Raw genomic sequence first — 21,701 nt, 5'->3', positions numbered from 1 at the left:
GGATTCCGCGCGGATGCAAACCGCGAGGTTCCCATCCGCGCGGATTGAAAGTGTTCAGACACGCGCGGTGAGCGTGAGGAGTGGGGTAGGGTGACAGGGTGACGGCCGCTTCATTTCAGTAATGGAAGTCGAAGAAGCAATATGTGTGTACTTACTCCTAAAAAAAAAAAAAAACGAAAGTATTGGGTGCATCCAATTTTGCGTGATCGGCTCACCCATGGTCAGTTTATGACTTTATACCCAAAGTTGAGGAATTTCGAGCCTAAATTTAAAAAAAAAAAGTGTCAAAAGAAGAAAAACTCGTGATTATTTTAAGGTAAGGTCTTTATTTTTACATAATATCAGCATATATATTTTGTATGATAGAAGACTGTGAGTCAGTGCTAATGCTTGATGAAGGAGATGGAGACGCTGGTGGGATTGTATATCCAGTAAAATATCCTAGTGGGTTCGAGTACTGTTGACTCTGCAAAAATCCTGTATTAGGCATGTTTTGTTGATTTATTATACGAACCGGCGATGGTAATATCTGCCCCTTCTCTATTACCTTGAGCAATTCGATTTTGGTAGCCAAACGCTTGTTTTCTGGAACTTTTTTTAGTTCCTTGTACAGCGATAAACAAAAAAGCTTATCATCATCTTGATCAGAAATATTATCATTGATTTTTTATTTTTTATTTTTTTGTTTTTTTTATTTTATTTTTTTATTTATTTATTTAGTACAGGTGATGATACAATGACACATGTAGATAAAAAATACTTTGACTGCCCAACTAGGAGGAATTCCCGTTTTAGGACAGTCAAAATTGAGTTAGTATTCATGCACGCATACATATTTTGTAAGAACAAAAACAAAAAAGGAAAAAAAAGAAAAGTAATATAATATATACACAACTAAAAAAATATATACATATATAACTAAAAAATAATGATACATTAAAAGAAAAATATTATTATAAAAGATTAAAAGCAAAAAGTTATAAAGTTAACTGATGTTAACTTGTTGTTTGGTTTGTTTAGTTTTGTTTATTTTCTTGTTTTCTTAATGTGTTTGATATTTTGTTTGTTTTATTTTTGGAAAAGTGTGAGTTCACACTCTTTTCTCCCTAATTGGTGAAGCCAGACAGTGATCGATTTACGAAGAGCACCTATGCTTTCCCTTTTCCAAGCATCAGGTATAAAGTTGTAAAGTTTTGGGCCTAGGAATGAAAAATGTCTTTGAGCAAGTGAAGTTTTGGTTGTGGGTGGTACGATTGGATTCCTCCGTGAGTGTCGGGTGTCGTGACAGTGGTCGATAGATGGGTAGAGATGACGTTTTTTATGAGTGTTCAAAATTATTTTCCTCATGTATAATTGTCTGACATCTAGAACTCGTAACTCTTCAAATAGTGAATCGCTGTGGTGCCTAAAAGGTTTTTTCATGATTACCCTTAGTAAGGATTTTTGGGCCTTTGCTAAGTGGTCTAAAACCATTTTTGCGCATCCACCCCAGCCTAATGATGCATAATCTAATAGTGACCCACACATAGCGTTGTAAATGAGTCTTAAATCTTTTAGACATAGGATATTTCTAATTGGCATAAAGATATGCGTCAGCTTTCTAACCTTAGTAGTCACAAGGTCTATATGTCCGTCCCATCTAAGATGTTTGTCTGACAATACCGAGATATTTTATACTGTTCACGCATTCTAATTTATAGCAATTACAGATATTTGATTCGTTGCATTTATGTATGAAAATATTGTATAATTCTTTGGGTTGGCCCGCTTCTGTCGCACTAAATCGTATAAATTTTGTTTTTTCTGAATTGAGAGTCAAAAGATTATAATCTAACCAATATTTAAGCTGATTAATACCGTCTTCTGCTTTGTTGTGTACAGCATTCCAGTTTCTTCCTTCAAATATTAAGACAGTATCATCCGCAAATGTTATGATGTGATTGGAGAGATTACTGTTACATAAATCATTTATATAAATACTGAACAGAAGTGGTCCTAGGGTACTCCCTTGCGGTACACCAAATTCTATAAGGGCGGGATCGCTAACTGTATCATTAACTTTAACTTTTTGGTATCTGTTCGCTAAGTAACTATCCATCCATTTGAATAGCTGTCCCTGAATGCCGATGGCCTGTAGTTTTTTCAGAAGTATTTTATGCGAGATGGTATCAAAAGCTTTTGCCAGATCAAGGAAGAGAGCGATGGACTTAACTCCCTGGTCAATATTATTGGAAATAATATCAGTCAGCTTGGCAATAGCATCTTCTGTTCCTAAACCAGGTCGAAAGCCAAATTGGTTCTTAGATAGGATCTTATGATTTTCTAGGTAGAGACTAAGACGATTTTTGACGATTTTCTCAATAATTTTTTAGATTGAATTTAGTAGAGATATAGGCCGATAATTTTGTATATCCGATTTGTCTCCATTTTTGTGAATCAGTATGACAATTAATTCTTTTAAGTGGTTCGGAAATGTGCCTGATTTGAAACTAAGATTACAGATAAATGCAATAGTACTAGCTATAAGTGGTTTCAACACTTTTAGCAAATTTGTTGACACTTTATCTGACCCGCAAGCATTCGATGTCTTGAGTTCATCTATCATTTTCATTATTTCATTAGTCGTAGTTTGAATCTCATCTTTGTCTCTGTATTTTATCTCGTGACTGAATACTCTCTTCTAATATGCTAGCCAATCGATCTTCTGATGCCATTTTAATTTTCTTTCTTTTATTGGGCAGGGAGCGTATTTCACGTGCGTTGACAAAATTGTTTTGGTCTTTGTTAATGTCTTCACTTTCCTCAGTTTTCGCTTCTTCTATGTTTGTTGTTGTTTTTTTGTTTTCTACCGACTTTTGAAGAAAAGAAAGCCGTTCAAAATACATGTATTTTGAACCTTTACATGCACCTGAACCAGAAGGAATTGATTTTCCTTTCTTGAATTCCTTATTGTAAGCATCACGTATGTTCTTCCACTTTTTTTGCAATGATACACCTGAAAAAAATATCACTATCGTTAAGGAATTGTTTAGTCTTATAAATTTGTGTTGTTATTTTATTGTTTCAGATATCTGGGTACTGGTTGTTCCTTTGGAGAACTTCATTACAACTTTCGTCTTGGCAAATCTACAATTACGGGAATTGTCCGTGAAGTATGTCAAGCTTTGTGGAAAACAATCGCCAAAAAGCTCATGCCCGAGCCAAGTGAAGACACGTGGAAGAAAATAGCTATAGACTTTGAAAAGTCTGCAAATTTCCCGAATTGCATAGGCGCCATCGATGGCAAGCATATAAGGATTACAATGCCTAAAGATTCTGGATCTTTGTATTATAATTACAAAAACTTTTTTTCTATAGTGCTGCTGGCACTTTGTGATGCTAACTATTGCTTTACTTTTATTGACATTGGATCGTATGGAAAAAGTAGTGATTCTGCAATATTTAAAAATTCAGTATTTTATAAAAGATTAATAGAAAAATCATTACATATACCAAAACCTACACCAATATCTAACACAGATCCTACACCATTACCATATGTTATAGTTGGCGATGAAGTGTTTGGTTTATCGGAAAATTTAATGCGACCCTATCCAGGAAAAGGGTTAACATATGAAAAAAGAATTTTTAACTATAGATTATCTAGAGCCCGACGTAATATTGAGTGCACTTTTGGGATTTTAGCAAACAAGTGGCGTATTTTTCATAGGCCTATAAACGTTAACATAGACTTTGCCGAAGACATAATAAAGGCATGTTGCGTGCTACACAATTTTGTTAGAAAAAGAGATGGTATGCAGTATGAAGATACTTTATACACTGCGCCAATGAGTAATCTTAATAGATTACATGCAGGAAGAGGTACACCGTCATCTTTAAACATTAGAGATAGATATCCACTGGAGCGAACATGTCGAATAATTCGACGTTTTTTTTTCTTCTAATATTGAGCATGTCGAATTATTCGACGTTTATTACGTACCACTCGTAAAAATTAAATATAATATTATTTAAACCAGTCCCTGGCCAATAATTTATTCCGTTGTAAAGCTGGTAAAATTGGCTTCATCTATGGCAACACCAATTATCCATAGATGCTTCTGGAATAAATATTTGGCGGTTTAAATGTGACGTTTATTCCAAAAATTTTACCTTCGAAGCGAAACTGTTTTGAGAAATCGGTCATATTTACACATCTTTTAAAATGCCGTAAGTGATTGTGTTTTTTGCGTTTTAACGCCATAATATATATTAGTTTAATCGTGATTCAATTATTAATGTGTTTTCAACTCCTTTGATTAAAAAAACGGGTTTTTTTTAGCATATTTTCGATACAAAAAACTAGCTGTCATCTCGTATTTTCCCAAACAAAATGGCAGAATTCCACAGGATTTTATCAAATTACAAAGTATATCCTGAAAGATTGGCAAAGCTTATTGCTATGATATGGGCTTTTTTTAAATCTTTGTTTCTTGTTCTATCACGAAACCCAAAAACATGGATAAAAATCTCCAGTTCTCAGTCACAATTATTTAAAAAGCAGCACTCTGATTTTGACATCGTGAAATAGGCTATCTGTATAAAACGATCAAATGACTTAAATAAAGCAAGTAGGGCAGTTATTGGTAATTGTAAACAGTTAATGTATCTTCCTAATGTAGTACCACTTCTTTGTGGTAAATGTATAAAATATAATAATTTAGTTCATTCAAATTTAACAGGTTCACGTACCTACCAAATAACACAAAATAATTTTCACGCATTATTTTTATCTTGATGTCAGCATATAAACAAATGATTTTCTAGTATATATTTGGATCTGTGGTTGTAGAACAGGTCATAGAGAACTTAAAACGTAGAAAATATTCAATGTGAATATTCAAAATATCCACTGGCGGCAATTTCAAATATACTCACGCACAAAATTCGCGCATTTACAAAGTTTACGATTTTTTTATAATTTTTCTATCCATTATACAAATACAAAATAATTAATAAAATATAGGTGAGTTTATTGGCTACATAGCAGTATATTTTTTTATATGTTTACATATACAAATATGGAGTAATGATTTTTTTAATGTGGTCGGAAATTTTTCCAAATTAACTTTCAAAGGTGGCGAGCAAGTGAAGCTATTTTTCATTATTCTCTCTGTCGCTCCAGTGGATAAGCTAATTACTTTGTAAATGAGGGTCGTGTAGAATGGCAAGACACAAAAATATAATCTTACGTATAAGTTGGTATCTATCACAAAGAATGTAAACTACTTAACTTAACATGTAAAATAAATAAAAATTACTAACCAAAAAGTGCCTTTTTTTCTAATGAATCCTCGTTTTCACCGCAAAATTCAACTAGCTCCTGCCAAGCTCCATTTTTGACAATTTTATTAGAATACTCTGCGCACTGGATGTCCCACAAAGCTGGTCGTTTTTCCACTTCGTCAATGAATAATTCGGTGTCGAAGCGATCCATTGTAACACGACCGATACGCGCGGATTTCACGAAGCAACTGAACGCGCCGATGGCACGTCATAGAAATAGATCCGCGCGGCGTCCGCGCGAATTCATTTTCTGGCGGTCGAGTGGCGGCTACCGCGCGGACCACGCATCCGCGCGGATGCGTGGTCCGCGCGGTATTGTATGAACGTTCTAGTAAGATGCCATATTATTAAGATCCGCGCGGTCGATCCGCGCGGTTTGCATCCGCGCGGAATCCGCCGTGTCTGAACTAGCTCTTAATTGCTCCCGGGCAATCTCCGTCTGTTTCCGGGCAGCCTGTCTCTGTTCCTTGGCTATCTCTAATTTGGATTTTTATCATTCTAATTTGGTGAATTTCTTCATCGTTTTTCATCAAATTTTTGGATCGCACGCAACGAATCTCTGCCTCGTCCCGAACCACCTAACGATCGTCTCCACTGTCTGAAACAAGACAACATTACAAAACCCGATTAGTCAACAATATAAATAATAGGTTTAGGCCTCCTGAGGTGTATAACTTTTCAGGAAGAGGTTGTATATAGCCTCTCTGTTATGCCCCGTTCAGAAAGGGCGATTTTAGTTGAACAAGATATTATTCAGACGTTTCAATTTAATTCAAACCAATCAAGATGGCGTCAAGTGAAGTTATCGCTGCGTGCGTCCCTATGATTTTGGACCTTTTCCGGAACGAACTTTAGAATATGAAAAAGCTCGAAAAATGTCCTATGAGGGCTAGAAAATGGATTATAAGGAGAAACGAATTGAATGCTTCTAACACTATATTGAGAGAGATGGCATCAGAAGATACCGAAGGCTATTGCAATCATTTGCGAATTTCGGAAGAAAAATTTGATGTACTGTTGTCTAAGATTAAAAAAATCCAATAACAGGACACAGTTATGCGAGCGGCTATCCCGGCAAAAATTAAGTAAAAAATTACGCTAAGATACCTGGCGTAATTTGTCTAAGCCTATTTTTTTGTAAAATTACTAATGAATCGTGGCAAATAAAAATATGAACATAGTCACCTCTCTTGGGAATCATGCGATGTGTTGGCAGCTGGGGTGTATGACTCTCCCTCGGCATTCTTGTCATATCATTGTCATGAAGTCGATAATTTTATTATTCAGACTTCGAACGTTCTGGTATACTCCACTAATGTCTATCTTTTTCGGACGTCGTATCGACCGTCCTAGTTTGGGGTCGTGGTCTCCGAAATGACCATTCGTTGAAGGCCACGTTTTCAGGCCAGATCGTGGGGTCCAGGAAAAAATGGAAGTAATTTTCCGGTATGCCTATTTTGAAGGCAGCATAACGTTCATGCCTCGTAACCAATTTTTCGACAGTGTAAATTAAATCCGGCTTCTTCTTTTTTAAGAATGAAGATATATTTTCTTCTGTGGTATTCGGGTGAAACATGAATACATGCAAATGTAGGTTTTTGGGAATAGTGACCAAGCTGTCGTCGATAGACCCTGTCCCTTGACAGATTGGCCGAGATCGTCGTCTACCGTTGACGAGGGCATCGCTATACGATGTTATTGGCTGGGTTGGCAGCTTGGGCACAACAGGCTGTATTGTACTCTGTGGTTGTGGAGGAGAAGACGCCGCTGCAGCAGATGTGGAAGCGGAATGTAGATCTTCCTCCGGTTTTCCTTTTTTAGCAGTGGATCTTGTGGTCATTTTGCGGGTAGTGAGCGGCTGGACGCCGCTAACGGGAAGGTGAGTCTGGCCGGCTAGAGCGGCTAAGGTAATAGCAGGAGCGGGGGCGGGGCCGAGGGGCCCGGGCGGTGGAGGTGTCCCAGACGGCTGCTTAGTGATATCGCCGTACGCTGAGCGCACACACACATTTAAGTCTGGCGCCGGCGCTAGTACCTGGGGAGTACCTGCAGTTACGTTGTACGAGTACTTGCATGAAGGGCACACAATTTTAGCACTACCGTCACTTAAAATTGAACGAATCGTGGTCAGTTCGCTACCGAAACCCTCGATTTTGCCACTCAAAACATCGACCGTTTTAATCAGGGACTGAATGATATCACCAAACTCTTCCATTTTGTAAATAGACTAGAACGAACGATTAAAATGAATACTATCGAGAGCCGATGACAGAAGACGTGCGTCGCGTGTTGCGTGCGTATTGACGTTTCGTAACCCGGGAATGTTTGTCTTTCTTTAAAAAAAAATATATATATATATATATATATGTGTGTTGTCGAAGGCTCTCTCATAGAAGACTTCAAATTCTTTTGGAAATATGTTGAATTCAAAAAAGAAAATGGAACTTATATACCGAGTATTATGTCATTAGATTGTAAACTATCACAAAATCTACAGGAAACTGTAAATCTGTTTGCTGAGTTTTTTGGTGGTGTATATGTTAGTAAAAGTATAGACACTGAGTACTCTTGTTCTAATTTGGTTGAGAACCTTGATATATCTGACTGTACAGTAACTATAGATGACGTTATATCTAAGCTGACGAGTCTCGACTCCCGCAAATCTGCAGGACTCGATAAAGTTCCACCTAGATTCCTTGTTGATTGTATGCATTCATTGTCACGGTTCCATGATAACTCAACACAGTGACAATTCAACACACTTTTAAAAAGTGATATAAAGTCATTAGAAACGATGAAAAAATTATTTTTTTAACCTAACCTACATAACCCAGTTAATAAAGTTTTTGTTTCATCACTTTCCATGACTTTATATAACTTTTTAAGGATGTGATGAATTATTGTGATGATTTATCCGGTTACCCATTGTCACATCCCATACATAAGTTATTTATGAAGTCACTCTCATCAGGTGTGTTTCCTGTCCTTTGGAAGTTCAGTCATTTGACACCTATTTTCAAAAAAGGAAATAAGAGCGAAGTAACAAATTATAGGCCAATATGCGTAATGTCTTCTTTACCCAAACTTTTCGAAAGCCTAGTACTAGAAAAGTTGATGTCTCAATTTAAATCATCCGCGCGGATGCGTGGTCCGCGCGGTATTGTATGAACGTTCTAGTAAGATGCCATATTATTAAGATCCGCGCGGTCGATCCGCGCGGTTTGCATCCGCGCGGAATCCGCCGTGTCTGAACTAGCTCTTAATTGCTCCCGGGCAATCTCCGTCTGTTTCCGGGCAGCCTGTCTCTGTTCCTTGGCTATCTCTAATTTGGATTTTTATCATTCTAATTTGGTGAATTTCTTCATCGTTTTTCATCAAATTTTTGGATCGCACGCAACGAATCTCTGCCTCGTCCCGAACCACCTGCCCATTGTCTGAAACAAGACAACATTACAAAACCCGATTAGTCAACAATATAAATAATAGGTTTAGGCCTCCTGAGGTGTATAACTTTTCAGGAAGAGGTTGTATATAGCCTCTCTGTTATGCCCCGTTCAGAAAGGGCGATTTTAGTTGAACAAGATATTATTCAGACGTTTCAATTTAATTCAAACCAATCAAGATGGCGTCAAGTGAAGTTATCGCTGCGTGCGTCCCTATGATTTTGGACCTTTTCCGGAACGAACTTTAGAATATGAAAAAGCTCGAAAAATGTCCTATGAGGGCTAGAAAATGGATTATAAGGAGAAACGAATTGAATGCTTCTAACACTATATTGAGAGAGATGGCATCAGAAGATACCGAAGGCTATTGCAATCATTTGCGAATTTCGGAAGAACAATTTGATGTACTGTTGTCTAAGATTAAAAAAAATCCAATAACAGGACACAGTTATGCGAGCGGCTATCCCGGCAAAAATTAAGTAAAAAATTACGCTAAGATACCTGGCGTAATTTGTCTAAGCCTATTTTTTTGTAAAATTACTAATGAATCGTGGCAAATAAAAATATGAACATAGTCACCTCTCTTGGGAATCATGCGATGTGTTGGCAGCTGGGGTGTATGACTCTCCCTCGGCATTCTTGTCATATCTGAAAATTGAAAATACTTTTTATAATATTTGTATCTCAAATATTACCTTTGATTTAACTTGACAGCTAATAATGTGTGCACATTTTGACCGGTCAGTGGTTGAGTGGGCATAGCGCTTGGGTCTCACCCGAGCGTCGCGTGTTCGATTCCTCGGCTGGCTAAGTCCTCCATCACAACACAAGCAACATTGTCGGCTTTCTGTAGTGGTAGTAGGAGATTTTCAAACATTGTTTTTTATTTATTTATTTTTCATGTTTCCGTAAAACGGTTATTCACCAATACATTATGGAGAAGATTACAAATTAGACAAAAAGTATAGCAAAACACATAAAAAGGTCAGTTTCACTACTTTGTGACATACGTCAAAAGATAATTGTTAAACTGCCTGTAGGTTACGTTAAAAATGTCGATGGTCAATGCAGACTCGTTTAGCAGTTCAGTCGCTCTGTTGACTGGGGCGTTCTGATAGGCAGAAGTCCTCGCTTTTGGAGCATAAAAAAGAGTATGGGACCTTCCACGAGTATACTTGTCTGGGACATATAAGTTAATCTCTTTCAAAATAGGTGGATTATGTATAGTTCCAGAGATTATCTTAAAAAAATGTTTTCCTAAAAATATTTTTCGGCGGGCTTCTAATGTATTAAGATCGAGCATTCCTGCTAAGAATAAGGATGGATACAGGAAAGGGTAGTACATATATTCCCTCATATATAGGTAACGCATGAATCTCTTTTGTACTTTTTCTATTTCGAGAATATGGTTTTGCTCAGAAGGGGCCCAAATAATGGAGCTATATTCCAAGATACTGCGAACAAGTGCTTCATACGTTCTTCGGATTGCGATTCCGTTGGTAAATGATCTTGAATTACGAAGAACAAATCCAAGCATTTTGTTGGCACGGGAGACAATATCAGATATATGGGATTTGAAAGAGAGATTTGCTTCAAAAATTACGCCAAGGTCTCGAATCTCATTTTTACGTGTTAATTCATGTTTATTAATGCGGTAGGGGAACAGGAATGTATCTTTGGACCTTGTAAATGTAACGACACTGCATTTCTGAATACTGAAGGGTAAGTTGTTCAGTTCCGACCATTTGACAAGAGAATCAAGATCGTTCTGCAGAAGAATGGAATCGATGTAACTTTTGATTGCTTTGAAAAGTTTTATATCGTCAGCAAAAAGGAGATATTTTGAGTGGTTTATAGTGTTGCCAATGTCATTGATGAATAAGAGAAAGAGAAGGGGTCCTAGATTCGATCCTTGGGGAATCCCGGAGTTAGTTTTGTATTCGTGAGAGATATGGTGTCCGTAACTGACATACTGACGACGATTGCGTAAGTAGCTAGCCACAAAAGCGAGGAAATTCTGAGAGAATCCGATGTCACTTAATTTTTTTAATAAAATATCTATAATATCAAGGGAAGATCAACGCTTTCCAATTTAATATTATACACCAATGATATTGTTAATGCCTTAAACGCATCTTATCAAATTGACTCCATATATACTAACTACAGCAGATTATTAGTTTTTGCAAAGGTAAAAATCCTTTTCATTTTTCTTATTCAGTTAATGGCGCTAATCTTCTTCGAGTTTACCAGATTCGAGATCTCGGTGTCCTATTCCACCAGAGTCTGCAGTTTAACTTACACATCGATAAAACTACAAGCGATGCAATGAGAATGCTCGGTTTTATTTTGAGAATGAGGGCAAAGTTTAAAAATGTGTTAACTTTAAAAGATCTACATTGCTCATTAGTACCAAGTTATTTAGAATATAATTCAACAGTATAGTCACCGTACTACAAAGTCCATTCTCATGCCTTACAAAGGTAGAAAATAAATTCCTTCGGTACATCAATTTTAAAATAAATATTTCCATCGAATTTATAAATTATAATAATTTATGCACCGAAACCAGACTTCTGGATAGAAGACTTATAACTTATATATTATCTTTATTCAAAATTATCAAATCTCTAATTGACAGCCCTGAATTATTGGAATTAATTTCTATGAATGTACCTGCCAGACAAACTCAAAGCAGACACTTTTAAATATAACAATAACCTCAATACTAACTACTCTTTTTATTCACCAATTCCAAGAATACATCACCGCGCAAACTAACACTGTGAACTTATTGATGTGTTTAGTGTTTAGTAATTTTTGAGTTTCAAAAGGCAACTAATTTCAGACCTATTTGCTAGTTATCAACTTGTATTATTTATTAGCTTTAAATATGAATGCAACAATATAAATAAAAATGACTAGACATGCTTTTTAATGTTAAATTCAAAATAATCAGTTACATTATCAAAAACTGACTTACCAAACACAGGCAATTCTGTCGACTGAGGCAGACCAAGGCAGTCCAATGCAAGATGTGCTGGGCACAGCGGTATCTGAAACATATACAATATTTTGTTAACATTTCCTCTCGGAATTCCAAATGAAACCAACTTGGTTGTGCCATTATATATCACATAACTTTCTTAAACTAACCATCAGGCGATTCGCAAATAGTGCGATCGCTGTCGTTGCTGAAACTCAGTTCGACATTTGTCACCAAGTCCAGCACGCTGTCGATTGGATGATGCTCCTGGGAAGCACTTGGTGACAGTCAACCCCCTCCCGTCTTGAGCCTGCTCATCTTTTCTCCACGAAGCTCCAATTTCCTTTTTGTTTTTATATTGTCCCAACATTTCTTAAGGTGGGCTTGAAATCGCTAAAAAGGAATTCAATACGGTATTATAATCTAGTATAGATACTATTACGGAGTGGGAATAACAGAAAATTATGATGGATATATGAATGTGGATGAAACGACGTGATGGTTGGTTGGTATTATAATAACAAACGATAAATACCTTTAGATTGTCGGCGATCGAATTAAATTCATCCGTCACCTTGTCCCACGCATTTTTCTTTTCTCCGAGCTGCTGGTGATTTGTGGCAGTGAAAGAAATGGCTGGATATTTGCAGATCAAATCAACCAAACATTGCTTCTCATTTGGTGTGACCACAATCCGCGAACTCATTTTTAACAATACACAAAACACGAAACAAACGAACTAATGGAGTCTGACAGCGGGTTGATAATATGCAACTCGGCGTAGACATGTAAATCCATAGAGAATAGCATAGATAAATGTATAATTTGTCACAAAACGGGGAATGTTGTGATAATAAAAGCGCAACATCCACAAATTTCGGATGACGTCCCAACTTTATTTCGGCGTAGACATAAGGTACACATCTTGGTGAAGGAAGTTCCAAGTGTGGACTCTGAATTGAAGCGTTAAAGGTAAGGTTGGTCGATTCCTTCACTTGAGTAAGACACTTGAGGAAGGCAACTTTGAAGGATCGACTCTGAATACGGGTGTTAGTTTTTCTTTAGTTGACATTTTATTGACGTTTATGCTGTGAAATTATTTTATCTTGTTTTCACAGCGATAAATTTGCAATAATATGAAGGTACACTCACGACAATAGCAAAAAATATATACAAAAATACACTTCAATTTAAAAAAAATTTTAGTAGTTTTTTTTTTCGTGGTAAATACGGAAACATGGGTAAACACATAATGTCACATTACAATCTGAGCATATATCTTGAATATTTTTTTACTTTAGTTTTCAGTTTTGGAGTTGGTACATACACGACACAGCCGACATGGGTTTGCACATTTTGCCGTTGAGGGTATTATGTCTGGCATGTGTTTCGCTAATCTTTTGGCTGACAAACGGAGTAGATCATCAGAAAAACTTGAAGTAAATTGAGATGGTTCACTATATTTTTCTATTAATTGTCTTATAACTTTCAAATGAAAATCTGCTAATGTAGTATTTTTTCGGTAACCTTGTTGAAGTTCGTGTGCGAATTTAATAAATAAAGATCCATTATATGGAAAACCACTTTTTTGTACCATTTAATTGACTTCCTCATGCATTTCAAACTGCTCAACATCATGTCGGTTTTGTAGACAGCGCCCATATGTAAATTGTAATCCAAGATACAATTTGGTTTAAATATTGGTTCAATTGTTTCCCTGTTAACTCTTCCTATTGGAGATGAAGAGCTGTCGTGCATAGTTGTGATCATATGCTTATCTTGCCATTTTAAAGCTAACAGTGGTCCACGGTGTTTTGCCTCTATTTCCCCCTTTTTTAATTTTTCGAAACTTGGCATGGTCTTTCTATTTTTGCGCACAGTTCCACAAGCATTAGTTTTCTTGCTATGAAGAAAATAATAATAGTTTTGGGCTGCTATACCAGTTGTGGACCCAAAGATTATGCCCTTTTCCTAAATATTTTTCGAGCGATGTCGTTACGACAGCCCCCGAAACGCCAAGGCACTGATTGTTCGTTATGTCCGTACCTTCACCAACGTAAATAATAAAGTTAAACAAAACCAGTCTTACAATCGCACATAACAAACATTTTTATTCCGAAACGGTGACGTTTAGAAGGTAAATATTGTTTAAAAGCTAACCTACCCTAAAAAAGAATCATGCTTTCGTCGATGCACAAGTTTTCTTCGGGTACCAATGTCTCTTTGAAGATTTTTCTGGTGTGATCAACTAACATTTTAATTTTATGTAATTTGTCACCAGGGATTTGTGTTCTAGAATCACAGAAGTGTAACATTCTGTGTAAAATCTCGTACCGATCCCTTGGCCTAGTTTCCCCAAATACGTTATTCGACATCAAGGGATCGGTAGACCAATGCTCTTCTATCGTCAGATGACGATTTCTGGTCATTAACATTGTTAAAGCAAGTAAATATACATTTCTTTAACCGATGTCACCACCCATCTGTTGAGGCTAGAATGTTCGGATGGTGGTCCCTTTTTGAGAACAGCCAGATAAATGGTAATGTAGACGGGTTAACTCCAGACAAGAAGTCATCAAATTCATAAACAATTGGTATGAAAGGACCTGTACTCCTATTGTTAACTATTTCTTCAGGAATAACATTTGATGCCTGTTCTGATGAAGTACTGGGGTGAGATGACAAAGTCAAAGGTTCAGCAGAAGAAGTTGATGGCTGAACTGACGGCATTGAGGCATCACTTTCATATTGCTCATCAATAACAATATCTGTGTCATCATTTATTTCAAAATCACTATCCGCATCTAACATTGTTTCATACATTTCAATATCAAATAGGCCACGTTTCGACATTTTGAGGGTTGTTAAAAAAAGTTTTTTTAAATTCATACGTAACAGGAACGTAATACAAAACAAAATATTTTTTAAATTGAATTAGTCACTTTTTAAATAATTATGTACACAACAAAATATTTTTTAAATCTAATTAGTCACTTTTTAAATAAATATGTACACAACAAAATAAAAAAATTTCAAAGTGGATATCGACACGCAAGTTTTATGACGAATTGGTACGGGGTTCACGTCAGAGACACTAGCTCATTTGCGCACGTGTTTCAAAACTGTGACTGACTGCAATCGCCGGGCTCTCGGTTTTATTAATTTTAAAAGGTAAACAATGAAGTAGTAGATAAAGATTCTCAGAGATGTCGCAACACAAATGAATATTCTCATTTTTAAAATAAATTTCGAACGAATACGGCATGTGCTTGGAAAACGAAGTCGAAACATGAAAATGACTAAAGTCAGCCGCCGCGGGGAAAGAGTTAAGGGTCATCTTAAATGTGGTGTTTTGGTATATACAGTTGCTACATTTTTCTTCCGAGTTTTTGATTGGGCATTCCTTCCATTTGTGATCCTTGGCACAATGTAAGCAGGTCGCGCTTTTATCTTTGCTCAAACATTTCAGTGCAGTGTGTCCAAATTTCAAGCAGTGGTAGCACTGCGTCAGGGGGTTGGCATCTTCCACTCATACTCTGCTGAATCCTATATTGATTTTTCCTTTTCAATGAGGTAGGATCTCATTGCTCCGTTGGTTTCCAGTATATAGTTAGTGAGTCCATTTTGTGATTTAGATTTAAACATTTTTATCAGTTTTATAGTGTTTTTTGTATCATTTTCCATGATATCTTTGATACCATCATTTTGGGTTTTTAAATCCTCGATTATATCTTCTTCAGTCAGATCTGCCTGTAGATTTCTTACGAAAATTTTTGGGTTTTTTTTTTTAGTTCTTCCGCAACCATAGTTTTTGTTTATTTCATCCGTCAATTTTTCTGAGATTTCAAGTTTAATATTCTCTATTATTTGCAGCACGTCCATAATGGATTGGGTTTAGTGACGGCGAGATCGGTTAAAGATCCATTAGAATATTGTTAATCACACTGATTAGCTCCTTCGATTTCATCACAAAATCCTGAGCAGATAGTAGAATGAGCTAATGACTAGTTAAATGAAAATGGAAAATATATAATATATCTAATGGAGATTAACATTTATTTTATTATTAGTTCAACTTCAGCTTTTTGAACACTTAACACATTGTAATCGGATCACGTATTAATACGTTTTTAGCAAATTAATGCTAGAGAGCGGATCACGTATTTATACGTTTTTGATAGATTGTTAGTGGAGCGCGGGTCACGTTAAAATACGGGTTCCAATATACTTGAGTTTTCGCTATATAGCGTCTGTAGGGTTGTAGCCATGCAATAATAATTTTTATTTTACATTTAGAAATAATTTTTGTGTATAATTTGTAAAATAAAGGATGTTATGTAAAAAAATATTATTTTTTTCAAAACTTTCCTACTTTATGTGAAATTCTGCACTAGTTTAACGATGAAGAATACATTTCTAAATATAATAAAATAAAATAAATAATTTGCAATAAGAATTATTGAAATTTATCGCAATTTTTCTAGAGGTCTACGTTAGCACGAAATTACGCGAAAAATCACCCGTTACCAGCACTAGTGAAAACTTCCCGATCAAAATGTGTTAATTCTAACAATTTGGTTTGCAGATGGGCTGATTTTAATTGCTCCCGGGCAATCTCCATCTGTTCCCGGGCAGCCTCCCTCTGTCCCTTGGCAATCTCCATTCTAATTTGATGAATTTCTTCATCATTCCTCATTACATTTTTGGATCGCAGGCAACGAATTTCTGCCTCTTCCCGAACCACCTGCCCGCTGTCTGAAACAAGACAACATTACAAACCCAATTAGTCAACAGTATAAATGATAGGTTCAGGCCACCTGAGGTGTATAGGTTGTATATAGCCTCTCTGTTACGTGATACGCTTATGGCGGAGAGCGAGTGGGTTAAGCTCTACCTGGACAACCTCACACTACCGACCCACACTCATACCAAACCATTATACCTTGCATGGATCGTAAGCAATATACGATCCATGGCAACTCTTTGATACAACTACCGAGATTGTGCTATCATTAATAATCATCTGCGGCAACTCATAGGAGGTAGGAATAAGTCTTTTTTCCGTAAAAAGACTCAAATGAATGAGTAAAATATGAACATACTCACCTCTCTTCGGAATCATGCGACGAGTTGGCAGCTGGGGCGTATTACTCTCCTTTGGCGTTCTTGTTATATCTGAAAATTGAAAATACTTTTTTACAATATTTATATCTCAAATATTACCTTTGATTTAACTTGACAACTGATATGTAAAATTATGTAATCTATAATGTTCATAAAACAACATCTTGTATTGAGCTCCTACAGAGAAATATGAATGCAACAATCTAAATACAAATAATTACTAGACATACATTTCAATGTTAAATTCAATAGAATCAAATAATTATAAGGAATAATTAGTCATCCGATATACAAATACAAATTGAAAACATCTCCCGAGTAAAAATAAATGCCGCCAACGGGAATTGAACCCGTGCCTTCTGATGTCCGGTCAGGTGCTGAGCTATGTCGGCTTATTTCCAACCCGCCAATTGATTCAATATGTACCTCAATCAACAATTGAATGTATCGCCCGAATAACGTTGCAAACAACAAAAACAAGATTTTTCAGAAACAAGAAAAAACATTTTTTAAATGATTTTTTATTAGAAAACATCCCATTTTTTACAGTAAGTTTTATATTACTTAGACATAAACAAGGGTACATGTGAAAAAATATTTAAAAAAAACCATTACAATAAAGGAAATAATCGACATAAAACAAAAACAAAAAAGTGGAATAACGTTGCTTAAGCTGCCACTTGCAACGTTTTTCCACTGTAGTGCATACATTTACTGAGCCGGTAGGTTTTCATAAAAGCTTCTGTTGATTTCTGGTAAGTTTTGAGACATGGACATTAAATCTGCCTTTTTTGCCGCTGATATGGGTAATAAGAATCGGAAGAGTATCGGCAGATCAGCAATAGGAGGTACATACATTAATATTGGGTCGATACCGTCCTTTTGGTTTTTGAGTTCAAAAATTTTCCAACCTTCGGGAATATTATGGCACATTCTCAAACGTAAAACACCAGGTTCATTTGCGTTGACTTGAAGCCACCTTGCTTCTGTTATTTTCAGTTGAGGATCTCTTTTAAAAATAGCTTCAACTGGACTCAAGTCCGAAAAGTGCCTCTGGTCCATTTTAAATACTTCAAAGGGATTAGAAGCGCGTGAACTAACCAAGAGTGTCACCAGATCATTCGGTACATAAATTTTTTGAGTTTTTTTTCTTTCTTTCTATCAGTGCAAAATCTCTATCGCACGGTAAAAAACTATGCCCACTTACCTGAAATTTTTGGTTTACTTCGGTAAAATACCTCAAGTAAACCAAATATGTGCAAACTATAACCATTTTAAAGTTATTATTTTGCCCAACACATCGATCAGACCAAATGATTAGTTTTCTTTCTTGTCCATGTAGGAGAACATCAAAATTGTGTAAAACATGCTGGAGTAAACAGGACGTAATTTCAGCTGAACCTCGTTTGGCAAGAGATTCATGGCATAAATACATGGTGACTTGTGATGTTCCCATATTGTGGACAGCATAGTTGTAATTGGAATATTGCCTATGGTAAAAAAAATCAGAATGTGTTAAATTTGGTGTAAATAATACCTGTTGTAAATCGACGCAAAGAACTGTGACGTTTTTATTTACTTTAGCTATTTCTGCGTCATCATTAAGGGTTTTGTATCCCTTTTCAGCTTTCAAGTGATGCAGTTTAGTTTCGTTGGAAATTCGTGCACGAGTTGCTTCGTCTTCGGTTGCCCTAAGTTGAATGTAATATTTGTCACATACTCTACATGTATCTGATCTCGGTATTCCAAACCTCAAATCAAAGTTTGATTTGAATACGTTTCGGTAAATGTCATATTTTATTTCTGATTCGGGATATTTTTCTTTAAAAAGACGGAACATTCTTAAAATTGAAAGAGAAGGATCGAGACACTTCTTCTTACTGGATGACCTGGAGTAGTGGCTTTCCTGGGCAGGAAAGCTTTCGATGTGATTTTTCACAAGTTCCAAATTAACATGTTGTATTTTATGTTGACGATTATCATGGCAACCTCTTTGATCAGAAAGCGATTGGCGATATTTAATTTTGTCTATTAATATTTGCAAACGACGACGAGTGACATCTAACATGTTGCATAAAGATTTTTGACAAACTTGAATCCTGCTGTCCACAGAAACAACGGAATATTTGACAAAGCAATGTCTTTTCGATACATTTTCGGGTACTATTCTTCGTTTTGGCTCCAGCACTTCAATACAGCTTTGCAAAAAAAGGCTCTGCTCATTGTATGTTTTAGTGTAAAAAAGGTCAAAAAGTTCCTTTTTTTTATGCAACGTCATAGTTTTACAATCTGGGTATCGACATTTACATGTAAAGTCCTGTAAAAAAAAAACAGTTAAATCAATATTATCAACAACAGTAAGACGTCCAAAAAAAACATGTCAATAAGAAATAAATAAAAACATTTTTTTTAATAAATTGTTTGTAATCATACTTGAAAAATGAAGTTTGTAGAAATTGGCGGTTAAAACATTGATAAATTAAAAGGTACCTACATAGATAAGGTGTACCTATCTTGTTAATAATAATGAAATGAGAATTAAAACACACATTATAAATTGTTCAAAGATAAGTTTTTTTATTTAAAATGACAATCACCTAGGAACAGCAGTAACTTCTTAGCTTACCAAGGTAACAACTAAAGTTTTTATCACAATTGTATAGGAATCAGAAGTTAAACAGTCTCTTTATCACGTAGCCTACAGTCTTATTACCTGAAATAATTATTCTCATTCTTCTTCATTTCTAAACTTTAACATTTAAGTATTTAAGAACTGTACCTACTTTTAAAAAAACAAAGAAAAATCTCTTCAATTACAAAAAAAGGTTCTATAGAACCAAACGAAAATAATTTCTTTTAAAAATAATCACAATAAAAATGAAAATATTTACGAGCATTTCTTTGGTTTTCATTTCTTTACTTATTTTTTTCTAACTTTCTCAGTAATCAAATCAAAAACATCTCTCGTTAAAAAAAAAGTTAAGAAGTTTTCTTATCTATTATAGATACTATCCCTAGTTTCTCTTCAATAACAAAAATAATTTTTATCTCCTATGACAATAATTGTAGTTCACTACAGTAACAAAAAATTGTTATAATAATCAAAATTATAAAAAAATAACATCTTAGTTAAAATTCAACCAATCTTTTCCTTCTTACTTTCTAATTTATTTTTCTTCTTCTTTATACTTAACACTTGTTATTTTCCCATCAGACATAATGAAAATTGCTTAATTTGGCAGGTCTGTTTCGTCTTCAATATCAGTATCGATCGGTGTATCTTTGCCAGTATTGCTGGATGGTAGGTTGATATATTCTAAATGAAATATTCTTGGGATAGCACCAGTGTCACATAGCTTTTTCAGGTCATTATATTTTGCTTTTGTGATAGGAAACTTTGATTTATATTTTGCATTGAGTTGTTTCAGTTTTGCATAAATTTGTATGTACTCTTTTACATCATCTTGCGTGCTATATTTGACGACCATCATGTTTGGCGCAGACTTCTTGAATGTTGCTACACGAATCTTGCTTATTTTACCGACAAGGTTTCCCTTGAAATTCTTTTCGGACAATTCCTCATAATTCTCGAAGTCTTCATGTGTAAGGCCTTCCACCTGATAGGGTCCTGGATCCTTTTTAGCTAGCTGACAAATTGTCGGCCACTGTGAAGGCGCCCATACCGTTGTGTGTCGAACAGAATTTTCTATTGTAGCGTGAATACTGTCTACTGTCATCTCTGTGTTTCCCGGCAGCAGATAATTCATCTGTATAGTTTCTAAATTTTTTGACATCAACAAAGCGTTGTGGATGGCTGCCAATACGATCTTGTTTTTATTTTGCCCAGGGCATGAATCCGAGTACAAAATTAAACTTTTAACGGTTTCACGTTCCTCATCGTTGTCTATGTACTTTTGCAAAATCTCATTACCACCTCTTTTGCCTTCCGTTTCTCCCCAAACATAGCATAAACCATTGCGGGTTACACTTTCGTAAAAACACTGTATTTTCTTGAATAAAAGAGTGTCATGCCGCTTCCATAAGGGGTATTCAATACCTTTTGAAGGTCAAACGAGGTACAAATAATGGAACTATTCTTTTTTGGAAGTTCTCTATGACATTCTAACCGTTTCTTTGAGGCATCTTTCTCTTCCAAATGCTCCTTCATTTCTTCATTCTCAGTTATATCTTTGCCTTCAAAACGTAAACATTTAAGACATTTGTCTTTTTTCGGAACATGGAATCCAATATTGAACTCATCAGTAAAAATTTCACGGAAAATCACGGGGGGGTCGTCAGGAACATCCTCACTGTCATCGTTTTTTCTGCCGTATATATTTTCTGTTGTCATGCGGCTATACATTTCTTTTGTGGGTTCAAAATTGACGCAGTTTCCAGTTCGAGTTGAACCTTTTGCGCTTTCTGCAGCAAGAAGTGTGCCGTTCACTGATTCCACAGTTAGCCGGTTTCAGTGGCGTAGCGTGGACTAATCAGAGCGTGGGCAGAGGCGCATCCGCGAGGCCCTTTTCTTTCAGTACCTGTTTTATACATCAACACAGTGGTCCTACCATTTTTTTATGAATACAAAAATAAAATATAATTTAGCAGAAAATATTTAAAAAGAGTTTATTTTATTTATTTATAAAACACATGATACATAACCAACAATTTACATAAAGTAGATATATTCGATCACCATACTAGGCGGCTGCCTGTTTCATGGTGACCAATGGAGTATTGTTACTTTGTATGATATATGTAGTCTAGTGTGAACATAATAAATGGATCTAGATAAGTGATGCTAAAAATTGAAAACATTATAATAA

The 21,701-nt window shown here is 35.7% G+C and overlaps 2 pseudogenes; both read right to left on the bottom strand.

Moving 5' to 3' along the window:
* Positions 1-256: 256 nt before the first annotated feature.
* Positions 257-17,808, bottom strand: LOC149417925 (uncharacterized; annotated as a pseudogene).
* A 2,239-nt stretch (positions 17,809-20,047) lies between these two features.
* On the bottom strand, positions 20,048-21,226 carry LOC149417924 (uncharacterized; annotated as a pseudogene).
* Between the last annotated feature and the right edge of the window lie 475 nt (positions 21,227-21,701).

This window comes from Hesperophylax consimilis, chromosome 14 (genome assembly GCF_061612785.1).
Source record: "Hesperophylax consimilis isolate HC1 chromosome 14, BYU_Hcon_1.0, whole genome shotgun sequence".
Classification (NCBI taxonomy): Eukaryota; Metazoa; Arthropoda; class Insecta; order Trichoptera; family Limnephilidae; genus Hesperophylax; species Hesperophylax consimilis.
This window is presented reverse-complemented; position numbering and strand designations above follow the sequence as displayed.